General features: G+C 36.4%; 1 protein-coding gene across 8 annotated transcripts in view; it reads right to left on the bottom strand.

Moving 5' to 3' along the window:
• Positions 1–26,797, bottom strand: part of EPHA6 (EPH receptor A6) — an 867,394-nt gene that overhangs the window by 287,375 nt on the left and 553,222 nt on the right. The gene's annotated exons all lie outside the window — the stretch shown is intronic.

The raw sequence follows: 26,797 nt of genomic DNA, 5'->3' as shown, positions 1-26,797 counted from the left end.
CAAGATGCAAACCCCAAATGAGGGCTGAAGACTGAGGTCATAACCTACCACATAACCCTTTCTTCATTTTTGCAAAAATACCAAGAAAGCAGATGGATTCCTGGTACCCCTCATTTTAAGATTAAGTAGGTTTTGCAAAATTAAATCAGCAGACGCACTAAAGGATTTTGTTTATATAATTGCTAAGTTATTTACTTGAACACTTTTGCCAACTGTTGGGCTACACCCTGCAGGCCTGCAAACCTTGTAAATGCCCAGCTGAGAGACAAAAGAAAGAGCCAGAAGACAGTGACAGAGACAGCGATGGTTTATTGGCTAGGGATTCTTACAAGTCTGTAAGTCCTAGAGCGACACCCCATCGTGGACAGCAGAGAGCAGGCAGGACACAGTAGCAACCTTCACTATAGAGGCGGGGTGGTGCTACCATTTATAGGGGGAATTGACTTCAGGTTGGCTCATCAGTTACCAGGGAAACCAGCAGCTAGTACAGGTGGCAAGCATGTAGGCAATTACTGATTAAACCCTATAATTAAGAGGATTGTATAGTCTTGTGAGTAGGGTGTAGGTGAAGCATGGGCTGGTCTAGCAGTGGGTGGACAGAGAGTAAGAGGAGAGCCATCTGGAGTGGCCTGACCCTCCACCAACAGGCCAGGCTTTACAGACTGTTTTGATGTCTGTTTTCACAAAGTGAAAAGGCTATTATTGCACAATTTAAGAACAAACTTCTTTATATTTCAAAGAACTTAATTCAAACATCAAAGTTATGAATTCCCACCTCTAGAGCACAAGGGTATACATAGTAGTTGCTTAGATGTTTGACTAGCAGTCATTTAAAAAATGACATTTAAAAGCTTCCTTGTTTCAGGAAAAGTATAGATTATGTATGATAACAGCATATTACTTCTCTCATTTACAAAACTGTATCAAAACTGCAAGGGCTGCATGTTTCACTAACCTTCCAGGAATCTTTTAAAATATCTTAGTTCAATTAATTCATTAGCACTTTTCCTTCTCTGTATTACTGAAGTTTTAATGAGATACAATTTTATTGGACGGCATATGGGTAATTGCTTAATAATAGAAGTAAGGAAACTGAAGCTCAGTGAAGTTAAAGAACTTGATCCAGCTCACACATGACTATCACCAGAATTCAGGCTTTACATATTAGTTTCAGTTCTCCTTCCTATGCTATAATTTGCAATAATAATTCAGTTAATTATCAATATTCTAAAACATTAAATCAGTCAGTGCCTCCAATATCCCTTAACTTAAATAAAGCTTGATTTTTATTTAGATTACTATAAAAAATGATTAATCAGTTGAAAGCAGCGAATTGAATCAAAGAAAGAATATAACTGAAAAGCAAACTGCTTAATTCTCTACCATAATAATTTAAATTTATTAAACCTGGGTACTTTCCGTAGAAGTAGATCTTTTTCTGGGAATCAAGTACGGGGTAAACTATGTGCAAATCACAGCCAGAGTAATAACTTTCTCATAAAAATGACATATCTACTAGAGAATATCTAAACCTTAAATGCTATTGTTGAGTCAGTAAGAAACCAGTTAAGCATTTAGGAGGCTTTTTAAGAAATCTAAATGTAAATAAAAACAAAAGTCATTTATGTTCAGGTTTTAGTAAGAAATTTACTAAACCTTGGAATTAGACCTTAGTCACTATGATTTTTTTTCTTTTTTTTTTTTTGCGGTACGCGGGCCTCTCACTGTTGTGGCCTCTCCCTTCGTGGAGCACAGGCTCCGGACGCGCAGGCTCAGCGGCCATGGCTCACGGGCCCAGCCGCTCCTCGGCATGTGGGATCTTCCCGGACGGGGGCACGAACCCGTGTCCCCTGCATCGGCAGGCGGACTCTCACCCACTGCGCCACCAGGGAATCCCGGTCACTATGATTTAATCAAGATATTTTCAGGCAATCTATTTCAGTGTTGAGCTGTAGCACACAATCTGTGTAGAGACGAGTTAAATAGTTGAATCTTATCCAATAAATAACGTACTGAAGGTATTTTATTAGGTCCTCACTGGATTTCCTAATCTTCAAAATAACACTGATACCATGGGAATTAATGTGTGCTTTAAAATGTCACATTTTCTCATTGAAAATTATTGAATAACAAATTGTAAGGAGTAGATGTTATAGAAAACATTAACTTTTTGAAGATAAAGGAGGTAGCATTTAAAAAGAAAACATTATTTACTTACCCACTGGTGTATTTGTAAAATATATAGTTCAAGAGTTTTAAACCTAGAGCATGTATCTTCATGGAAGCCAGGTAGCAAGTGATTTATTGACACCATGTATTCAAAGTTCAGATGGTGGAGATGATTATGTAATTGGGGGCCTTTGGAAAATCAGATTACCTCATTATAGAAAATTGTGTTGTTTAATTTAAATAATTGCTCAGTAAAATGCCAGTACTACTAATATATCTTCTTTTTCACCCTTGTGATTACATATTTATGAACTTTGCTTCAATTAAAACTTTAATAGGATAACAGTATTAAGATGTGACACTTTGAAAAATGTATATTTCTGCATAATTGTTTCTTAAACATCTGTATTAGGAATTCTAAACACTCCTCTGTGGAGAATATTATATATATATATATATATATTTGAAAATAAGTCATTTGAAAATAAGAGTATATAATGTGATGTACTATTATACTGATAGTAAAGTTCTCTGGATGATGGGGCTGGGTTGATTATGAAAACATTATGAATCTCATCATCATCATCAACAATAGCCATATGTACTCAATAGTAAACTATCCTCTAGCAGTATGCTTAGTGCTTCAAATTCATTATCAAATTTATCTGCACAACATCTTAATAGGTAGGTACTATTATTATTCCTAGTTTAAGTGGTTATATTACTTGCCTAAGGTCACACGACTTGTACACAAGAAAGCTGGCCACCCAACCCTGATTTATCAATCTCCAAGTCCATACTATTGCCACTATTTTGCACCACCATTTACACTAACAGAACAACTGGCTTGGGGCTCTTCTGTGTGTTCTAGAACCATTATAGCCTTGCTTGACCTTGGTTTTATGTCTGTAAAAATGAGAATGTTGAATTAAATATTCTTAACACAATCCTTCAGAGCAATTTTACTATGATATTGTTTTAGTCACTAAGGCTGCAATCAAATACTGGGAAGAACAAGATTTGCCATATGGAAATAAGAGGAATTCATAGGACCTGTGCTTCAGCTCTTGGTCTGGATAGGGATAATTTCCGCCTTTCTATCGTATTAACGTAGCCAAACACAGGTCTCTGACTTTATCTCAGGATAAAGTCCAAAGCCCTTAACTTTGTTAACAAGGCTCTCTACAAATGGCTCTAGCATATATCTCCAGATTCATCTCTCATCATTCTCTAACCATGCTAAATTTCTGCCAGTTCCTTCAATGCGCTGGACTTTCATGGTCAATTCCTAATCAATCCTCCTACATGAACATCACATCATTTTCTGGCTGTTTAGATTTTGTTACGTCCCTAGATATATGTTCCCATAGACCCTTGTACTACTTTTATCTATAAATTTCTATCATGTTTTATTGAAATTACCTTTTTTTGGTAATCTTTCTATTAGATTGCAAATTCTATTGCAGGGACTTTATTCACTATAGTATCTATAATATGTTGAATGAAGACACCCTTTCCTCCTCCCCCTCCCCCAAAAGGAATTTGTAGGTGTAACTGAGGACCTCAATCATCCTGGATCAACTGGGTGGGCCCAAATCCATGAAAAGGGTCCTTATAAGAGACAGGAGAAGAGAAAATAAAGAGGAGAAGGCCAGAGACAGAGACTAGAGTTATGCAGCCACAAGCCAAGGAATGCCTGGAGCCACCAGACAGTGGGAGAGGCAAGGGAGGCTTCTCTCCTAGAGTCTTAGAGGAGAGTATGCTTCTGCTTCTGGCTTCCATAACTGTGAGAGAACGAATTTGGTGTTTTAAGCCAGTATGTGTGGTAATTTATTATGGTAACCCTAGGAAACTAATACAGTATTTGACCTACAGAGTTTGATACATGGTAGTAGCTCAATAAATATTTGTTTGTGTGAATGGTTTGAATGATTGTGTGCATTGGATAATTCCCGTATAAAACAGGTCAGATTAACCTAGGGTAATCCATATTCTTGCCTTCCACTTGATATGTAGCGATTTACATTGAAGGTAGTAACGTTATGTATATGAAGTAAGTCTATCCAACACTATTTTAATCAGAGGACTCTAATTATTCTGTATTATTGGAGATAATGCTTCCTGGAAGGCAGGGACTACTAGAAAGAACAGACTTCTACATTTGATCAGGCTGAGTAGATTAAGTTTATAAATGTGAATCCAAGGTTAAGAATTTATTAGTTCATTCAATAAATGTTTATTGAGTACCTATTACATGGCAGGCACTGAGACGGACTCTAGGGATACAGTGGTAAACAATAAAGACTGTCCTCCTGGATTTACTGTCCAGTGGGGAAGATAAACAATGAGCAAATAATTACGAGTCTACAAACTGTTACAAAAGAGAAACTGTAAGGTGCTCTGGAAGAGAATAAACAGCCTTTGACGGTGAGTCAGCAGAGTGGGAGTTTGGAAATATGATGTGTTGGAAGAAGGAAGAGGAGGGGAAGGAAAAGGAATAGGAGGAGGGAGACAGTGAGGAGTTGTTCCTTGTTTAGAGGTCTCAAAGACTTGATTAATGTAAACAGACACTTCGACAAATAAACCATAAAATCATCTACCAAGTGGATTCCATAAAAATAAGTATAGCTACAAATTCCTCTGTTGTGAAAACTTGCCTATAGTACCACCTATTCATGTTTTCAATCCTGAGAAGAAGCTTGCTTATTTCTAATTAGTTTTGTAGGAGAAATGTGTATACAGAGCAAACCTGTCCTTCAGAGGTAACACAATAAGAAACACAATAATCTATGGTAAGAAATAAAATTCAATTGTGACTAGGTGATTGGGAATGTTCCTTTGCTTAATGGAATGAGGTTGTAGTCTTAGAAAAAGATAAGTATATTAAAATGATATATTTCATTCTATGGTTTGGAAAGAAGCATACTTCCTTAAGAGGAAGAAATTACCCCAAAAGAGTTGCAAATTTGTTACTGAGCAAGGACTTAGTACCTACCCAATGCCTGGCATAAGTCAGGATGACATTATTAAGTGAGGTTTGCTTTAGATATTGCTATTTAAAGAGAAAAAAGTGAAGTTCTTTACTTGGAATCCAAATACTTAAAAAAAATAGATTTCATGTCTTAAGGAAAGTATGAGGGAAAAGCAATTTGGCTATTTTTAACCAAAGAATTTTCTTCTATGGAGGCATATGATTTTGTCTCACTGTAATCAAGATTATTCTAGTTTATATTTACATTTCAAAGTAAAATCTGTTATTTGTATTCTATGTCATTTTCTATGCAATAGCTTTTTAAAGTTAACTCTTTTCTGTTTTAACATCTTTTTAAAGTTACGGAAGACAACATTTACATGATTTTTTTGAATAAAGCATTTCTCAAAATGTTGCCCAGTGAAATAAATTTGTTTCATATTCACATGTTTTATTTATGACTCCCAATTTTAGATGAAATGTCAAAATTTCAAATACTATTATCTCAACACTTTACCAAATGATTTTTTTAAACACAGCAGAAATCTCAACGAAGTAATGTATGGAGAGCACCCATTAAATTAACCTTAAGGTTTGTTGACGATCGATTCAGGAAATCCTTAGCATTATTTTTTTCAGGAAAAAAATTCCCCTCTCAGGATATATATTGCAGTCAGGACTGGTTTAACCTTATGCAATGAGGCATATATATATAAAGACATAGCAGTATACAATGGAGACTCATGAGTCTGTAAAATCTCACCACTGTATGGTCATGTAGACATAAGAGTGTGAGATAGCAATGAAAACTGAATAAATAGTTCTCCTAGATGAAGATAATCTTGTGATTTTGTAGATGGTGTTATTCTCTTGGCCACCTGGACTTGAAGCATGAGGTCATCTTTGATTTTACCTTTCCCTATAACTCCAGGTCCAAAGTCAAATTATTATTATGTCTTGTGTTATCTTGTTTTTATTACCACTGGTACTGCCTCTAAGGCTTCAGCCTCACGTGATTAAGCTACTTTTATAATTTTCTATTAGACTGCCTTTCCACAGTGTCTCTTCCTAATCCAACCCACATTATGTGGCCAGATAATTATACTTCAAAATAATACTTAAAAATACTCAGCAAATAAAATGATTTAAAAATTTAAAAAAACACAAAAAACAAAAAAACCTCAGACTTTTCTATTGCCTAGAGAGTAAAATCCTCCCATCGCAGTAAGTATACCATTCTTAGAGATGTCCAAGACTGAAACTTTGGACTCAGCCCTCACATAATGCAGGCAGATCCTCAATCCTGTCATTCCTATATTTTAAAGTATTTCTTAATTCATTCCCATTCCCTCCTATCCCCACAGCTATTTTCTTAGTTCAGATACTCATCTTATCACATGTATTTGAATTCAGCTAGATGGCAAGTTCAATTATATGGAATGCGGTGGAGCAGTGGCAAACAAGACAGACGTAAAGAGCCTCTGAAGAAACATCTGACAGATGTTCACATACTAATGAACGCAGAGTTTACTCATAAAGCAGCTTCAGTGCCTCACACTCTTACTTCAGACATGTTTATTGATTTCCAAGTTCACAAAGCAGATACCTGAAGAGAGGGAATTGAATGGAAGTGCACACTGCTAGGCTGACTGAAAGAACAACTGGGAAAACTGAAAATCTGACATAAAATTCCAATATATATACTACTCTGGAGGCAGGAGTTGAGGATCAAATAGCCCTATAAAATTCAAGGAGCACCAAAGGACTCACTATGTTAGAACTCAATACATTAACACGATCATTCAAGGTCCATTAAAAAATACTGAGATATGTTCAAGATATTTTATATAAAAGGACAGGAGTTTGTGGATGCATTATTAGAAAAATATTCAAAATATTTAAAAATTATAAAAATAATACTTTAAAGACCAAACCTCTGTCTGAAAACTTCAACTATCAAAAATGATTCACTTTCTGAAGATTTCCATTTTTTGGCCCATTTCAACTATGTCATAAGCTTCTTGAGGGCAGAAATAATATCATTCTCCTTTCTGTATCACATGGGATTAGCACAGTGCCTTACACAGTATAGGGATTAATAAATGTATATTTTCATGAAGAAGAGATAAAGAACACATTCTAGATGTAAGGATTAAACATCGCTGACTATAAAATGTTTTCATGTATGATTTGTTTGGTAATATTAATGCTTAAAAATGTTCTAGTGACACAAAAAATTCCCCTACACTTTTATATTTTGGCATTTAATATGTTTAAAGATAAATTAATAGAAAATAGTGTGAATAAACTTCTTTATTCAAATATCCCAGCCTAGGGTTTGAATGAAGTAGCTATTTAGAGGAAGAGGTATTGCCTGAGATTGTACTAAGATGTTCCTTTTATATACATTCAACATTTGGCGCCATCTACCAAAAGGAAAAATATCCCTAAGACTGGTATACGAGAGAGAGGGAGAGAGAGATAGTGAGATAGAGAGAGAGAGAAAATAGGAAGAAACTCACTGATACACTCTAGGAAGCCAGTTACTGAATTCTCTTCTCAGCTGGATGGAAACAAACCTCATGAATCATTTCTGTTGAAGTAAAGACCCTTAGCTGGGATTACACTTTTTCAGAAAATTATTTCACATGCGTGCTTTCCTCCACTGCTCTGTCATTTCTCCAGAAACAATGCAATTCAGTACTTCAAACTGTGGCTACATTGGGACACAGAAGACTTCAAGATTCACTCTTCTTGATGACCTTAATTTACTTGTCAGATAAAAATGCCAAATGACACAGGGATAATTGGAAAATGTGAATGTGGTACAACCTGATGGAGAGGCAGAAGCAGAGGCAGGTGGTGCAGCAAGATGAAACACTTGTCTTTTTCTTTTTTTAAAGAGATTTTTGTCTGCGTTAATAAATGGTCAACATGCCTCGCTACAGGTAGGCTTCATGTGACAAATATCAAAGAACAAAGAAAAGGGATTGAGGCATTTAAACACCTGGAACTACTGTTAACATTCTAAATGTCACGAGTTTAATTTGAAATGATCTGTATTTCATATAGTTACTGGCAGTTGAGATAGATCTTTGATAACATTTTTTTTTTTGCAATTGAAATACTCATGTTGCCAAAGTACATATTTCATCATTTTCTTTAAAGATCCAGTGTACAACAGAATTTCCTTACAAATTTCACAGATTCCCTGGAATACTGATCTGGAACCTATTCTGTTCAATTTCAAACACTATTCAACAAGTATCCTAATAATAATAGTGGATATTTACATATTGGTAGGCATATATATGCACTTGAGGTTACAGCTTTTAATATAAAGGTTAGTGTGGTTTGAGGTTAAGTAGGTTTGTAATTAAATGTATAGAGATCACAAATTTCATAGGCTTAAAAAATAAAGGATTTATTTAGGATCTGTTTTTCATAAAAATATTTAAAGAAAAAATCCTGATAAGAAACAGATTGATTACTTAGAAAAAGTTGTACAGATTTTCTTGAGGAAATCCTCTTCACTCACACATTATTCATTCAAAAACAACAAAATGTGGCACATATATACAATGGAATATTACTCAGCCATAAAAAGAAACGAAATTGAGCTATTTGTAATGAGGTGGATAGACCTAGAGTCTGTCATACAGAGTGAAGTAAGTCAGAAAGAGAAAGACAAATACCGTATGCTAACACATATATATGGAAACTAAGAAAAAAAAAAAGGTCACGAAGAACCTAGGGGCAAGACAGGAATAAAGACACAGACCTACTAGAGAATGGACTTGAGGATATGGGGAGCGGGAAGGGTAAGCTGTGACAAGGCAAGAGAGAAGCATGGACATATATACACTACCAAACGTAAGGTAGATAGCTAGTGGGAAGCAGCCACATAGCACAGGGAGATCAGCCCAGTGCTTTGTGACCACCTGGAGGGATGGAATAGGGAGGGTGAGAGGGAGGGAGATGCAAGAGGGAAGAGATATGGGAACACATGTATATGTATAACTGATTCACTTTGTTATAACAGTTTGTTATAACTTTGTTATAACACTTTGTTAGTTTCTGTGTTAGCAGAAACTAACACACCATTGTAAAGCAATTATACTCCAATAAAGATGTAAAAAAAGTAAAAAAATAAAAATATACTTTAAATATTTAACAAAACATTTAAATAAACCTGAAACAACTTTAATTTTAAAATTTTAATTAAATATATCAAGTATTAGTTTATACAAATAAAACTATTTACAATTCAAACAAAAATACCCCAACAAAAATATTAATCATTTAGAATGTGCTAAACACTATGATATAAGGACTGGGGAGACAAAGAAAACTAAAGCATATTTTCCTGTCTTCATAGTAGTTTCTCTTTAGCAAAGGGGTTACAGATGTAAGCCTTAATTGTAATATAATAAAATTGTTGCTAAAATGGAGGTACATGCGAAGGTAATGAGGGAAGAGTAGAAGAGTAATAACCTTGATGGGAAGAAGTGAAGGAAGGTTTATAAAGGAGGTGATTCCTAAGCTAAACCTAGAATGATTAGAATAAATTTGCAAGTCACCAAGGTGATGAGTAGATATTGGGACATTCTAGTTTGAAGAAATGACCTCATATATATGGAGACACAAAATAGTTCACCATCTTGAGTTGCTGTTTCTGTGTACTTTGTGATGTCTGAGGCACAGATCAAGAGGCTGAATAGGAGGTTGGAGAGAGAGAGGCAAGGGATGGATCATGACAAGTTAAATTGACATCACGCTTATGTTTTTCTCAGGCTACCATTCATACTCAGGTTCAGAGGTAGAGTTGATGGAGATGTGAGTTTCATCAGAATTGCCATTTTTACTGGAGATATAAACTCATGTATATATATGGGAAGGACTTGCCTGAAGATAAATCCAACAGAGAAGAAAGCAGAACTGAGACCAAGAAAGTATTGAGAACATAGTTGGAGAGCCTGGATTTGGCCTGAATCTCATGCTACTCCTTGACTTTGGTTACAGAAAGCAATAAAGTCCCACTTTTTATTAAGCCAGTTGGGGTTTTGTTACTTGAAACTGATAGTTCTATTTAATATAATGAACCAAAGGGGAAAGAATTTGGTTGTATTTTTCCACATGCATATCCTAATATGAGGGGACGGGAGGGTAAGTGGGTCTTTATATTTCCAAACTAGGTACTAATAATTTCTCATTGTTTATTATGTTGCTTGAGCTGGATGTTTTCTATCTCCATTTACTATTTTTTAAAAAAAGTTTAATGTTGAACACAACCTCCTGAGTATGTTTGTCCCCACAATGAGATGGATAGGATAGAAAGGATAAGGTGAAATGGGATGGGGGGTGGTTACTGACCTTTGTTATACAAAGAATATCAAATGCTCTGCCTGAAGAGATTCCTTTTTTTTTTTTCTTTAATAGACAGATTCAGGGGGAAATCAGTCCTGTCTAGCGTATATTTAGCGGATCTCATGCACTGATTTAATAAAAATTGCATGGATGTAAAAACAAACAAACCCAAAATAAAAACAAATGAACTGACATTTCTGGCAAGTTTAGCGTGACAGCATGTTAAAATCAGATTGTGGAAGAATCTGCCCAATTTAAACCCATCTAATTATAAACTCATTACTACCAAATCTGGAGCTAAACAAATTCCTGTGGAAGACCTTTACTTAATTTTCTCAGTTAATGATAAAGCAGATTTGAGGCTACAGTTGTCCCTTATATGGCTTCAGTAGAAGTATTTGTGAAAGCACAGAAACCAGCAATGTTGGGGTGGGAGTGTAATTTCTCTGTTTTATGGAACCAAGCACGGTGTCCCAAGTAATTTAGATCCCAGACATCTAACAGGGACCTGTTACCCCTTAAGCCAGAACTCATTTGATCATCCCCTGAAAGCAAATAAGTTGTAGGGCAAGTTTTTGGATCATTGTTTGAAACAGTTTGAAGCCTGTTCTGAATAACACCAAACTATTTACCTCAACCTTTAACCAATCATTATAATTGGTTCTGGAAAGATTCAAGGAGAATCAACCCTATTTTAAAAAGGGCCAACCTATAGTCCTACAAAACTATGGCTCGATTCAATTTTCTCAGAGTCCCTCAATTATTTATGTTAATTGCTTTCCCTTAAACGATGAGTGAGGTCTCCAAGTTAAATATTTTGTATTAGAAGCAAGAGGGTTTTGGGCACAGTATTACTCTACTGTTTAATGTTATTATTTTTAAGAAAATAAGGCTGTTTGCTTTGCATATATATCTTCCACTAAATTTTTAATTCATTGCCTAGAGGATCAAGTTAACTTAAAACTGAGGCTTAGTATTATGATTCCAAAAAAATGAGAGTAAACGCCACTCTAAAAGAATGGTGAACTAACGGGGAAAATTTTCCTGACATACCCATTCACAATTTCATGTAATATAAACAGGCATTGTGTTTTATTTATTCACCTTTTAAACCAATATCTTCACAATTTGATACCGATTGTAGACAAACTGCATATGTGCCATCTTGGTAGACAGAAAGATAAACTTCTTCCTATATGTTGATGATATGGGTTTCATTTTCAACAACTAGAATTGATTTCTGGATACAAACAATTCAGCCATTCTACTGCTTCAGAAAGAATTGTATAATCATCAACTTTATCAAAACTAAAATCATTTTCTTTGGCAGACAAAAGGCAGTTGATCAAAACTCTACAAACTAGACAACCTATTCCATTTTGTACAACATACTTCTTCCATGGCTTATCCTGGAAAGCATGCTGCAGAACTGTGCAGCTGAATATATAACTTTTTCCATGGGAGCAGTCCTCCTTGGGCTTCTTTTTGATGACTTGGAACACTTGCTTTGAAAAATTTCCAGGCCAGAATAATCTTTTTTTTCCACAGTATCCTGTGGTGTGGAACTCCAGGCTTTCGATTGAGAGTACGTTTAATTGTGGGAGCAGATCCAAATCTGCTTCCAAAGGACAATCTTTGCTTTGCCTGCAGCCCGTTTCAGTGCAAATGTGGGGAGATTTTATTTTTGCATGAGCAAGAATATTGGTTGGGCATCTTGGCTTTAATAGCAGAAAGATTTCTGCATCTTCTTCATCTTATTTTTAAAGCACTTGCACCATCCCTCAATACAAAAATAGAGAATTCATTCTAAGCACTCATTGAAGACTAACCTTAAAATTCTTAGTAAGCATCTCTTAGGATATCTGTTCAGCCCTGTCTCTGAAAACTGCCTCTACCCCAGGGTAGGGCTTTGGAAGACTGTTCTCTCTGTCTCTGGCTCCCAGACAGGAATTGGATTAGGGATGGAGATCTGACTCAAACTGGGCCACTCACAGTCTCTCTTCCAGGAATTTGGGATTAGGATTCACAGTGTTTAGCAATTTTGATCCATGATTGAAATGAAGCAGAAATGTGAGTTTGCAAGTCATGGGGCAGATAGATATCCTTTCCTAAATGAACACAGATTCAGGGAAAAATAGTCTTTCGAGAGAGAAACAGAGATGAGTGGCTGTGTAGAACAAGAAAAAGACTGGCTGCTTTCATAAGAGTCTTCCGATTTCTTGTTTCAGTCCTTTTTGAAGCCTAGGTTTACTCCCCATGTTTCCACTGTAGTCCTCTCTGGGATATTCTGGTATCTCTGTTTCCTTAACTTAGCTCATGGTATACCACCATGGAAAAAACACCTTCAATCAGTGACACTTTACCTCCATCAGGTCTTCTGTCAAAGGTTGTGGTCAGAAAATACCACATGAAACAAACTTCTTCATTTGGTGAAAAAGCTCTGCTTGAGGCCATTATCCTCAATGCCCTCCATACATATTTCCTATAGCATTTGTGCTTCATATTATAAGAGCGTGATCACTTCTCTATTCTCTGGCTGCTGCCAGAAATCTCAGAGGCAGAGATGGTGCACACATGCATCTCTAGTAATAATTATCAAAACAAGACTTTGTTCCTTCTTGTTTTTATGGATCTAATTTTCTACTTCTAGTTCTAAGTTATGAAACATTTTGTACATGTGTCTTAAACTGCCTGGAATGTTTTTAGGGAGAAGAGAATTGCAAGTGAAAGAATCAACAATCCTCTGTTTAGTTAATCAAGCTTTCTGAGAAAGCATCCCCATAAAAATTAAGGGCAATTTAGATACGTTAGCATATATGTGGGAAAAGCATTCAGCAAGCATTCAGTTTTCTCCCTAAAACATGAAATGTGACTATAACTATAATTCTCTCTTAACTCTAATAATTGATACTAATGATTTAGATTAGTTATATATATGCTTGGGTGTGTTCTGTTAAACAATATTCTTGATTGAGTAATTCTAGATGATTAACAAAAGGTGTAACAGAGGTCACTTCTATCCCCTTTAAAACACATGAGAAGAATTTCTAAATTCCATATACTTACTAGATTGACTGATTCATGTGTTAAGTACTTTTTCCCCCCGGCAATGGAGGTGCTCATATAAAAACTCAAGTGAGTTTTTATTTTATTTTTTTTTTTCCGGTACGCGGGCCTCTCACTGTTGTGGCCTCTCCCGTTGCGGAGCACGGGCTCTGGACGCGCGGGCTCCGCGGCCATGGCTCACGGGCCCAGCCGCTCCACTGCATGTGGGATCTTCCCGGACCGGGGCACGAACGCGTGTCCCCTGCATCGGCAGGCGGACTCTCAACCACTGCGCCACCAGGGAAGCTCTTTTTTTTTTTAAATGTAAGTCTTTTTAAAAAATGTTTTTAGTTCTTTTATTTATTTATTTATTATTTATGCATTTATTTTTGGCTGCGTTGGGTCTTCGTTGCTGCACTCAGGCTTTCTCTAGTTGCGGCAAGCGGGGGCTACTCTTCGTTGCGGTGCGCGGGTTTCTCATTGCGGTGGCTTCTCTTGTTGCAGAGCACGGACTTCAGGCGCGCAGGTTTCAGTAGTTGCGGCATACAGGCTTAGCTGTTCTGCAGCATGTGGGATCTTCCCGGACCAGGGCTCGAACCCATGTCCCCGGCGTTGGCAGGCGGATTCTTAACCACTGCACCACCAGGGAAGCCCAAGTGAGTTTTTCTACACCGCTTCTCTTCTGAAGATTGACAGAAAGTATTCTTCTCATTGCTTTTGTTTTACATACTGAGTTTTGGCATTCTTCACCTGTCCTAATCCCCCAATTTCCACAGTATAAGCTATTGGAAGTCTGAAGCTAAGGTTGCATATGAGACTCCCTCAAATATCTTCCCAGTCATGGACTAAGTAAGATGCCCCTTCTCTCCTTATGTATGCAAGTTCTAAGGACTTAGAGGTCTCTGGATGTCACAGATCAATGCAAAGATAGTATTACCCTATCAACTTCCTATTTACTCACTTGTGGCTTTCATTTTCTGTAAATACTAAAGTATTTATCTTAAGCAGTAAGAACACTGGGGAAAATGGTGACAGAGACAGTTTCACGTGAAGTTTGTTTTTTAAATAAAAACTTGTTAATTTATACTGCCTGCTTCTATTAATAATCTCAAGGGTAGGGTAGAGCCTAATCATGAATGATATATTTTTATAATCCAAAAAACTATTGCTGAATTCAAGTAAATAGCAATTGTAAAGGTACATAACTTAAAAGAAAATCACCATGAGTGTTAACTGGGTATCTTAACTGCATGTTTATGTTTAATACAATTCGAAATCTATCAGCACAGTGGCCAGTTAAGCAAGAAGAGAGAGGGGAAAATGACAAAAATACAGCTAGCTAGCTATAAAAAGATGCAGCTCCTAAGACAGATAAATACAAACAGTGAGAAGTGGGTCTCTAATGGACAGAAATTAGCTGTCAACAATTTAGAAGGATTCAAAAGGCATTTTGAGTTGCAGTACAGAAAATGACAGTAGAAAGAATGTGCTAAGGGCAATTAGATAACCCTAAGGCTCCTTGGTATGTTTCCACTTGGTGCTCTGTCTGCCAGGCAACACAGGTTTATTTGGAAAAGAATGGAGTATCCCTCTTTCCAGTCATTATGCAAGTAAAAATGTGATTTTATAAAAGTTCAAAAATTCTCAAACCTGCATCTATTCCATAATTTGAAAAAGTAAAATCCTTCTTCAAATAGGATATTCTATGCTTATTACTTATAGAAGTAATAGCATAACTAATACCTATTCTGAGTCAAAATATAGTTTTCAATATAAAGATAAATGTGATTTTCTGTGGGTTGCTTATTCTTTTGCAAGGAAATCAGTTGTTCAGTTATTTATTTAATTTTAAAAATTTATACTGGGGTAGGTGGCTATGGGTACATAAATCATGTCATTTCTATTTGAAAACTGAAGAGGATTCCACATAGGGTAACCTAAGGGAGGTTTCTTGCCAGAATTACATTATTTTTCTTCCTTCTTAATTTTTTTTCTTTCTATTTTTTTTTTTTTTTTTTTTTTTTTTTTTTTTTTGGAGATGAGTGGCAGCTGATTCACAGCACAGGCTCATTCAAAAATTCATATTGGACTCAGTGAAGGAGTCCCCCTCAGAGGAAGGGTAGTAATTATTATAATAACTAACCCTTTTAAAGTGCTTATGTATGTAATCCACAGTTCTAAACATTTCACATGTATCAACCTATTTCATCTTCAAAACAATCATATGAGACAGTAGTATTATTAGCTTCACTTTATAATTGGAGAAACTATGGCACAGAGAGGTTAAGTAACCTGTCCATGGTTATGCAGAGAGAAATGGCAGAACCAGATTTAAATACAGATAGTCTAGTTCTAGAGTTTGACCTAACCATTATGCTATACTGTCTGTTGGCGTTAAGACTTTTTGTAATTTAAGTATTTAAAAGAAAGGTGGCCCAACCCATAAATAATTTGATTACCATTGGAACAGGAGAGACAGTGGTTCTGGGTCCACAAGATAATGTTGTTGGAATGGAACTGATGGAGGCTCCCTGACTTGCCTCCTATGCTGGCTAAGATCCGATATCTCACAAGTTCAAGTGTGGAGCTTCCTTGGTTGAATCCAGTTCTTCAGTGTGTAACCCCTGGAAAGTCAGCTCATCTTGGGGAATCTCACTCATGCTTATATGTCACCTATAAAAATTAAACAAAAGCTAACACTAAGACTAGCCTACTAGTCTCAAGGGTTAGCTAATGGGCATGAAAAATAAATGTCAGAGGGAGAAATCAGAGAATGACTTGATTGCCATTGTAAGATGTCTACATGCAAGAAGATAATAAAGAATAATGTTTTGTTTCATTTTTTGAATGAATGAATTTTCTTTTTTTTTTTTGGCTGCACTGTGTGGCACATGGAACTTCCCTGACCAGGAATCGAACCCATGCTCCCCCTGCAGTGGAAGTGTGGAGTCTTAACCACTGGACCACCAGGGAAGTCCTTGTTTTGTTTTTTAAATACAGTTTTGAATTTGCTAGAATGGAATGTTAGAGTTGAAAATTAATACCAATAAAATCAGTATTAATAACCAATACTTACTGAGCTCTAACCACATGAGTGCTGGATAGTCTGCTAAGTACACACACTGAGTCACTGCATACTCAGAACAACACTAGAAAGTAGGTGGTATTTTCTCCATTTTCCAGATGTAGAAACTGAGGCACAGGGAGGTTAACTGACTTGCCCAAGGTCTGATATATAGAAAGTGATAAAGATCTAAGTCCAGGGTTCAATACAAAGCTTGAGCTCTTTTTTAAAAAATTGATTAATTAAAAAAATTAAAAAAAAATTTTGGCCGTGCCCCGTGGCTTGTGGAACTTCAGTTCCCTGACCAGGGTTTGAACCTGGGCCCTCAGCAGTGAGTGTGGGGAAAAGCTTAAGCGTTTAACCAAAATCCTTCTTTACTGCTTCTTTAGTTGTCTATTTGTGAAATATCTGCCAAATTGAATTGCTCGAATCAGTTGCTATCATAAAAAATTTCCTTGTTCTTTATGCTTTCCTTTATGCTTGTTCTTTATATCTTTCCTCTTCTTCAAGACCAAGGGCAAGGCCCTTCTCTATGACGGATTATAAATTTTATTTATTTCTGGCTACGTTGGGTCTTCGTTGCTGTGCACAAGCTCTCTCTAGTTGCGGCGAACGGGGGTTACTCTTCGTTGCGGTGCGTGGGCTTCTCATTGCGGTGGCTTCTCCTGTTGCAGAGAGCAGGCTCTAGGCGCGCGGGCTTCAGTAGTGGTGGCTCATGGGCTCAGCAGTTGTGGCGCACGGGATTTATTTGCTCTGCAGCATGTAGGATCTTCCCGGACCAGGGATCGAACCCGTGTCCCCTGCACTGGCAGGCGGATTCTTAACCACTGAGCCACCAGGGGAGTCCCCCAAATTAGGATTATAGTGAGAGTTAACATTTCACGACCACAGGAGGAGGGAGGCACTCCCTAACGTCCCCTCAGCTTTACTTTCCTTCAGAGCACTTCTCGTCATCTGTCTTAGATGGAGTTTCCTGGGATGCAGACTCTGCAGTGGGGCTCTGCATGCTATAGGTTTACTGAAGAGTGACCTCAGTACGGACACATGGGGCAGTGAGGGAAGCAGAAATGGGAAAATGGAGTAGCTGAACTGCGATGTGGTGGCTACAAACACCTCAGCCGACCTCAGGGAGTTCTGGAGCCGACTTGGCCCTTCACAGTTGTCCTGAATTGAAGTGATGGGACTAATCTTTGTGCCTCTCATTGATCAGTCTTGAATTCTGACTGCCCCTGGGGAGATGAGATGTCTCTGGGGCATTCAACCTCTTTTGGACAGAGGCAATGTTGGGAAAGGAATTCAGCTGTGAGTCTTCAGCAAGCAGTGTTCCCATGAACTGAAGGGATAAATGCCTGGGTCCTGAAGGGGAGATTGAGGCAACACATCTTAGCTCTGCATCACCTGACATTCTAAATATCTTACTTATTGCCTGTTTATTGTCTCTCTCCTCTCTAGAATGTAAGCTGTGGAACAGCAGGGATCTCGGTCTGTTTCTGTTGTATCCCTAGCATGTAGAAGAGTACTTAGTAAAGAATACAGAATGGGTTCTCACAGATATTTGCTGAATGAATCAGTGTACAAACAAATGAATACATGATGAGAAATGATGAGAAAACTAAAGCTTAAACAGACTAAATTACCCTCCTTAGGTACTAATACCTAGGGAGTAGCAGAGCTTAGATGCTGATCCAGACTGGTCTGGAGTGGAGAAATCCTCAAAGCCAAGATACCAAGTCCTATGTTGCCTACCTGAATGTATCATTTTCCTTTACCAATTAGAACAAACAACCAAGTAACCTAGCCTGGGACGAGTCAGTGACACATTTGTGTGGCACATTAGTCTTGGCGTCTAACTTTGCTTTGCTAACATATCACCTTTACCTCTATGATATCTAGATTCATGAAGTTTCCCAGACAACTTAATTTCCACGACTTTTTCAATATCCAGGACTGACCAATTTTCGCTGAAGGTTTGGCATGGGGTGGCTCAGCTCCAGTTTTCTCAAGAGGCTCTGGTGAGCAGGTCATAATTCACTGTGTCTTGAAAGTCCAGAGACCAAATATGAACTGTCAAGGAGAAATATGCAGGCTTAAACGCTGGCAGAGAGCAAGCATGTGTTAGAATTTAAATTGATAATTCCCAGCGTTCCAGCGCCTTCTGTAGGTGAATTCTTAAGGCTAAAATAGTCTCTGGGGAATTTGGAAGTTATGACAGCTATAGGTGTGACAATGAAAAAGATATTTGGAAGGATTTATTTTTAGTGTGGATAAAATGAAGGTGAGGAAATAATTAGATGTGTTAGCAATGGTTCCAGGAAAGTCCATTATGGAAAGTTTGCTCTGACTGCCTTGCCTGTCTCCAAAACTACAAATAACTGGAAGAAAAATAAAAACTCAGGAAGATTTTAGCTTCAGTAGCAAGGTAAGGGATGGCATGGTATGGCCCCTGCCTATGAATCCAGCCCCTTAGCCTGTATTTCCTGTACCAAGATTATCACCCCCATCATTCCTTATTCCTATCCTTGTACCCTCTGATGAAACTGCTGGCTCTCTAATTAGAGTGTGCATCAGAAATACTTGGAGTTCTTGTAAAAACAGAATGCTGGGTCCCACCCCTAGACCCCAGAGTTTCTGATTCAGGAAGTCTGAGGTGGGGTCTGAAAATCTGCATTTCTAACATGTTCTCAGGTGTTGCTGGAGGCTTCTGGTGCAGGGTTCACATTTTGAGAACCACAGTCCTAGGCATATTGAAATTCTTTCAGTTATTAGAAAGTTCCATACTCTTTCATCTCTACCTGCACACACGAGAGACTCCCCAACCCTCTTATCCCACCCTCCATCCCCATCATTTTCACAGCCAGGTTTTATTTAACTTTAAAGTCTCCTTCAAGACGTTATTTATTTTTGGAAGCTTTCCTTGACACGTTTGTTTGGATTTTTCTCCTTGTGCCCCTCGAGGCATCGCATGTAACCCTGTATTGTAATCTTGTGTAATTATCTGAACTTCTCAACTAACTTTTGTGAAAGTCAAGAACAAGTTTATTCTTTTCATCTTTGAGTCCCCAGTGCCTGCCTTTATATCTGGCCCTCATTAATATTTTTTGATTGAGTGAAGGAGTGAGGAAATAAATCGAACAGCTGAACATTCTTCTGCCTTCTTTAGCTCTTGCTGCTTCCTTTCAAGTGCCCTTCACTTTCTTTCTCATCATGTCAAATTTGGAACAAACTTTGTATCAGATTTAGAAATAAACCCATTTACTTCCAAGGATAACAGCTTATGCAACACTATTGAAAACACTGCCAATTTCATTCCTTCATCTCAGAATGAGAATAGGAAGTGTGTAAAAATGCATAATATATGTATATTATATATTCATATATAATATATGAATATAAGTATATGTATAATGTATAGGTATACACATATATGTATATATAAATATACATATGTATGCTAACTTCATTAAGTCATACTGCAATGTTTATTGTTTACAGAAATGCTGAAACTGATTGTTGAAAAAAATCATTTAGTCTGCTCTTCTGTTTTGTATACAGCATATAGAACTATTTAATTAAAAAAATACCTATAGTGCAAGAGCATTTTTTAAAGGATGCTCTGTTTTCCAAAAGCTTAAGAGAATATGGATTCAGTTTGTGGTAAATCAGCTGTTTTATAACTGGCAGCATGGTGGCCGCTCTCTGCTTCTTTGCCTGTTGCATAGTCGGTAATGCGCTCACGCATGTCTTGCTCAGGTTTGTGCACACACAGCTAAGTCTTTTAAATGGTTCCTACTATTATTTTGCCAAGAATTCTTATTACTCAATTTAAATTCACTGAACTACTGTTTCCCTTGAAAAAGTAAAGTGTAACGCAAATACTTAAGCTGCTTCTTGATTCTTCACACAGGCCTTGGTAGAGCTGGCTGGGTTTATTTTATAAACATCTGTCCATTCAGTATTGGGACTTCACAGTGAGATAAAGGCAAAAGCAGATAGATGCCTTGCATTGGGTTAATACACATTTAAAAGATGTTACGTTAGATAATTTAAAATTATTTTTACTGCGTACTGGTACCGTGGTAAGTACAATTCAAACTACGTTATATCTTTATGTTTTGACATCGGCAGATAGTATTTAGTATTTATGTACTTTCCATAAAGTACTTTTCACCTGACTTGGCCGTTTTGACAACTCTTTCATTCAACTCTCAAATTTTTTCAGCTCTGGAAACAATGGACTACCAGGTGGATAGAATTCAATCGGGAAATAGGAAATAAAGCTATGAAAGGAACCAAGGCCCTGTGCTGTGTCATCCTTGCAGTCCATGGCTTCTAAAGGACACTTTCATCCCAGCATCATGTGTTTCTACCCTGCCTGTATGAACCACATCTATGTATTGCCACTGGGCATCACCCTACAGCTAGCTGGAACTACCCTAACGCATTCTAGAAGCAATGACTGAACATCACAATACTCCCAACGCTGTCCTGAGAATAGTAAATGATCATGCAACAGATGAGGGTGAGAGGTCAATCATAATTAAGAAACATACGAGCAGTTCCAGATAGGTTCCATATGGTTATATTAAGAGATTAGGTTTATCTTTGCTTTGCCCTTTATGCTTTTCTAACTAAAATATGACATTAAAAAGCCACTTTACAATAGAAGTCAATACAGCTGATTTGTGTAGTCTAAAGAATGGCTCTAAATCTTCAAGTATTACATAGAGAATATATTTTTCACTAAATTTGGAGCAATTTAAAATGTCTTAAGAACGTTTTTTGCTCTGTTAAAGAATTCAAGGTTGAAAAGTCAAATAGCTTGACAGAAAAATTCAGGCAATTTATATGATGGCTGATAGAAGCAATCCATCTCATCTCAAATCAAGTCAAATTAAAATTAGACTTTGGGAATGACACAAATAAGGAACTCTGTTACAAGAGCCTCTAGTGAGGTTAGTGGTGAGCTTCTTGAAGACAGAGAGCATATATTATTTATCTTTGTTTGTTTTTTTTCTATTTGTCAGGCACATGCATAGCAATACATGAAGTAAAAAATGAATAAGAAATGGCTCCTGATCTCAAAAAAAAATTCTAGTCAAGGGATGATGGCTTATATCCCAAAGAAATCATATTTTTCTGTACGTTGCTGCAGCTTATTGGCTTAAAATAAAACTATATTCTGTTTTAAGAAATAGATTCATTGCTGTTTGTTAGTTCCCTTTTAAATATGATCCAAATTGTAACACTGCATATTGATATACACATTTTACAACTTCTAAGTACCTGTTAACAGTGAATGATTTTCTTTCCAGCCCATTTAGCAAAGTTATAGTCTTTAATATTTTTCATATTAAGGCCTTCAATCTGTCCTATGGTACATAAGCCCGGTCCCCATCATTTAAAATCTTTTTTGGATCCGTGCAAAACCGAAGCAAAATATTTTTGTCAATGCAGGCTTCTTAAAAGGAGACTTCCATTTTCTATGCAAATAGTTACTTTTCATCAAGTCCCAGCACATTTAAGGTAATCAGACTAACTGCATTATTTTGCCCCTTTAGAATGGCATACTAGGTGTACCATGTGTGCATTAATACATAAATCTACATTAAAACACATATAACCCTCTGAACTTGATGCGTGATGATTTGTAAATAATTATAGTTTTCTGAAAATCAAACACATTTTATTCTAAGGAGGAATATAATTAGTTAAGGAAGAGTGGAGTATTGGAGGTAAGAATAAGAAATAATCATGTAGAAAATTAGAAGTAATGACCAACCTGAATAAGAAAAGTGAAAACACTGAATGGGTAGAAAGGGAACTCAGTCCTGGTTCCAAGCATGAAAAGAGTCTAATGCCATAATACCCTCATTTTAACACTTACTAGCTGTGAGGACCTGGTAAGTTAATAAACGTCTTTGTGTTTGTTTTCTAATCCATAAAATAGGCATGATAATAGCACCCCCTTCAAAGGTTGTAAGTATATTAGTAGCCATAAAGAATTAAATAGTGCTTGAAGCATAATTAGAACTCACTAAATAGTATCTGTTTTTATAAAATATCAATGTTAGAAGTTACATTAAACTTCTATCACAACCTCCTAACCAAAGCAGGGATTTCCTTTATGACATGCTGAATAAGCATCCAGCTAACTTCAGCAAGAAGTCTTACAAGAGGTCTTCATTGTGTCATAAGGTAGGCCAATTTATATTCAGACAACCTAACTGCTAGAAAATTTTTCTTGCCTACTGATGTTTCTTTTTAGACAGCTATGGCTGCCAACATTGAAAGTGTGCTATTGATTGAAGATTATTTCAAATTAAAGTCTTATATACTGGAATTCATCCTCCTCTGGGTAGACTCATAAATATGAAATCTGCCTCCTTCTTGATTAATTAACTTTTTTATTACTCCACCAGGGTCAGCTGGCCCTCTTTCTGCTTCATCATTAATAATCATCCTCAAATTTCTGGCTGCTGTTAATAATGATGTAGCTAATTTCATCCTTGGTAATTAAAGCAGTACAGATTGGGTTTCAACCAATAGACTGGATCAAACATATAGAGATTTTTTTTAAAAAGATGTGTAAGGAGGGATATCTATTTAACAACAAAGAAGTCATTTTACTCTACCTCAAATACCCCCAAATTTTAGAATTAACAATTAATTTGTAATTAAAATTGCATATATCATGTTTTTACATGATTCAAATCAGTTACAGCTTGTTACCCAAAATATAGCAAGCAATGTTGCTTACCTGTGGCAAATAAAATATTTGATTCTTTCTTTTTCGACTGGTAGGCAATATGCTATTCTTCCATATTTTGAAATTACACATTCTTCATTTATTTAATTAAATGTGTATTGGAAACTACGTATAAGACATTTTATGAGACACAAAGATACACAGGTGACAGTTCTTGACCTCCAAGTGCTAGCAACTTAGTAAAGAAGTAAGCCCTCACACAATAAAATATTACAGAAAGTCTGAGGAAAGAGTGATTACTTCTCACTGGATTGATCAAAAACACTTCAGGAGGTGTAGCATGTGAGCCGGACTGACTATTTGTAATGTGATAGGTTTCTGAATATGCCAGCTGGAAGTCACAGACACAACTTAGATAGGATGAAGATTCAGAAAATTTCATGCATGAGCATTTATACATTTTCCCAGGGTATATGTTAACTAGAGGAAAATAGAACAGAAACGATGTCAATTCGGATTAGATTGGAGGAAGACTTGAATATTTGTCGAGAAACTCACATTTTATTCAGTAGAAAATACCCAACGATTTGGAGTTTTTAAGTGTAGAAAGTTGAGTATAGAAAAATTAGTCAAATGAGGGCATGAAAAATAGACTAAGGAAGAAGAAAGTAAAGACACGATCTTACACCTTAATTTTCAGGATCATTTCCATACATAAATTGTTAAAACTAATCAAACTGCTTAAATATGAAACCATACTAAAAATAGCTAAATTTTATGGGTGTTTTTAAAATAACTAAGTGATTAAATTTATTCATTTGTATCAACATAACACTTTTTGTATAAATGTGTAAGATGTGGCATAAGATTCTAATTTGAAACACTTGCCATGATTCAGTAATTTATACTTTGGTTAGTTAATCATAATGACTTTTATGTAGTTATTTAAGTGATATAAATCTAGTCCATCATTACTACTTTGGTAAATAATGGTATATTTTAAAATGTTGACAGATGTGGCTTTGGTGCTACAGAAGTGCTTCATGTAGCTTACAGGTAAAAACCTAAATTTACATATTATTAAAATTTAAGGTGTAATTAATCTTTTCAGGGAAAAGGAATGCATTGCTTATATGTTGGCTGTGTATTAACTCTACTGGATCATTTGGATAACCATTAAGGCAATGGAAGAGATAAATTACATGTAAAATTCCAGTTTTCTTCTAAAAATTGGCTTTAAGCTATGGATTCTCCTACCTTTTGATAGCTTCACAAACTGTTGTACAGTATATAAGTAAAATGTTTAAGTTGACTGCAATCTAGCAGGATATATTTTATTTTGGTTTAAAAAAATGAACCCATAAAAGTATTTTTTGTTTCTGTAAATTACATTTGAATATTAGATAAATCTTGGTTGTGTTTTAAATAAAAACAAATGTTTGACTGCTTTATCATTAAATTATTTATTTTGAACAATGTACATGTAATTTTAACAGATGATTGTTAAAATTGAATCAAATATGGTTTTTCAAGCAATTTGTAAGGATATGGATAACATTATTGGTTATGTAGATAACTTTTCAATTTTAATTCTCATCTTTTTCTTCGTTGAAAAGAAGCACATTTTCTCCAGAAAATAAGCTCAAAAATAAAAACAAATATGAGGCAGATAAAATTTTCTGTTGTTTCATTCATATAAGCCAAAAAGGCCTGTACTTGACAGTGTGTATGTGTGCGTGCACGCCAGTGTGTGTGCATGTGTGGGGGTGTGTTTGATACTTTGGGGCATAATATGGATTTTATATTAATTTTGAGAAAATTCTTATATTTGAGAGCTTCTAACACCTATATATTGTGCACCTATCTTTCGAGAAGATCCACATGGAATATTTATATATTCTTACTTTCTTACTACTGATTCTGTAGTTTATTGTAATTTTGTTAACTCTATTCCAAAAGGATGGGGGGATCAATTAAAGTACCTAATTAAAAGGCCTGTACACAATAGCAGTTCAATAAATGCTGTTAGTGAACATAATATTTAGCTGTACACTATTAGTCCTAAGAGAGATTAGCAGACATATGAAATGTCCATATTGAAACACAAAAAGAAAGTGTTTTGTGACTATATATGAGTGACTTTCTACCTACTTATCTATAGATCTATCAGTCAATTCTCTCTCCCTTGTTCTCTCTCTCTCTTCCTATATAACATAGGGAATGAGGTTGTTCTATAGACTTAGGAAAAGAGGATTCCAATAGCTATAGTTCAAGTAGGCTCTTTTTATAGTGCTAACAGTCATAGTTAGTACTCTTTAAACTTGCTGGCCAGTTTCCACTAGCATATTCTGACTCTGGAAAAAAATCCAACCTCTGGTCTAAAAACAGAGCAAGAGGAGTCATGGTGATGGCTCCTCAGAACGAGAGAAAATATTTGCAAATGAAGCAACTGACAAAGGATTAATCTCCAAAATATACAAGCAGCTCATGCAGCTCAATATCAAAAAACAAAACAAACAACCCAATCCAAAAATGGGCAGAAGAACTAAATAGACAGTTCTCCAGAGAAGACATACAGACTGCCAACAAACACATGAAAGGATGCTCAACATCACTAATCATTAGAGAAATGCAAATCAAAACCACAATGAGGTATCACCTCACACTGGTCAGAATGGCCATCATCAAAAAATCTACAAACAATATGCTGGAGAGGTTGTGGAAAAGGGAAACCTCTTGCACTGTTGGTGAGAATGTAAACTGATACAGCCAGTATGGAGAACAGTATGGAGGTTCCTTAAAAAACTAAAAATAGCACTACCATATGACCCAGCAATCCCATTACTGGGCATATACCCTGAGAAAACCATAATTCAAAAAGAGTCATGTACCATAATGTTCATTGCAGCTCTATTTACAATAGCCAGGACATGGAACCAACCTAAATGTCCATCGACAGATGAATGGATAAAGAAGATGTGGCACATATATACAATGGAATATTACTCAACCATAAAAAGAAACGAAATTGAGTTATTTGTAGTGAGGTGGATGGACCTAGCGTCCATCTTACTTCATTTTACAGAGTGAAGTAAGTCAGAAAGAGAAAAACAAATACTGTGTGCTGACACATATACATGGAATCTAAAAAAAAATGGTTCTGATGAACCCAGGGGCAGGACAGGAATAAAGACACAGACCTACTAGAGAATGGACTTGAGGACCGGGGACGGGGGAGGGTAAGCTGGGACGAAGCAAGAGAGTAGCACTGACATATATACACTACCAAACGTAAGGCAGATAGCTAGTGGGAAGCAGCTGCATAGCACAGGGAGATCAGCTCAGTGCTTTGTGACCACCTAGAGGGGTGGGATAGGGAGGGTGGGAGGGCTGCGCAAGAGGGAGAGGATATGGGGATATATGCGTATATATAGCTGATTCACTTTGTTAAACAGCAGCAAGTAACACAACATTG

Source organism: Globicephala melas, chromosome 4 (genome assembly GCF_963455315.2).
Source record: "Globicephala melas chromosome 4, mGloMel1.2, whole genome shotgun sequence".
Lineage (NCBI taxonomy): Eukaryota > Metazoa > Chordata > Mammalia > Artiodactyla > Delphinidae > Globicephala > Globicephala melas.
This window is presented reverse-complemented; position numbering and strand designations above follow the sequence as displayed.